The sequence below is a fragment of the Buceros rhinoceros genome, unplaced genomic scaffold, assembly GCF_000710305.1.
Source record: "Buceros rhinoceros silvestris isolate BGI_N320 unplaced genomic scaffold, ASM71030v1 scaffold6726, whole genome shotgun sequence".
In the NCBI taxonomy this organism is placed as follows: Eukaryota; Metazoa; Chordata; class Aves; order Bucerotiformes; family Bucerotidae; genus Buceros; species Buceros rhinoceros.
Genome location: NW_010416822.1, coordinates 36697 through 37178, shown reverse-complemented (window position 1 = coordinate 37178; position 482 = coordinate 36697).

The window sequence follows — 482 nt, the reverse complement described above, 5'->3', positions numbered from 1 at the left end:
TGCTCTCCCTACTAAGAAAGGGCAAAAAGATTCTACAAAAGGGAAGTACGAATAATGAGCAGTACCATCACATGTGGCTTTCAAAACAGGAGAGTGTCTTCCAAAGCAGATCAATTAATCAGCACTAACCAAACCATCGATGCAAGCCAGGGCTAATTATTAACCCACACTAACAAATGAAAGCAGCAGCATTCAGCTCTCCCCTTAGTGCTAACATCCAAAACCTCAAAATGAGACATTTTCTAGCTGGAACCTAGCGAATGTTCTAACTCTCTCTCTGACCAATCTGTCTTTCCTGCCTGTCAAATCCAATTGACTGATAGGCAATTTGTATCAGCCTTTGTACTACATAAGCTCCAGTAATTCCTTCTTTCAGAAAGAAGGCTCACTGTTAAGAGGTGAAAAATTGCCTGTGTGAAGAGAACAAGTAAATTTGTCAGAAACCAACCCATCAGCTCCCATTAGCACTAATCTTGGGTATG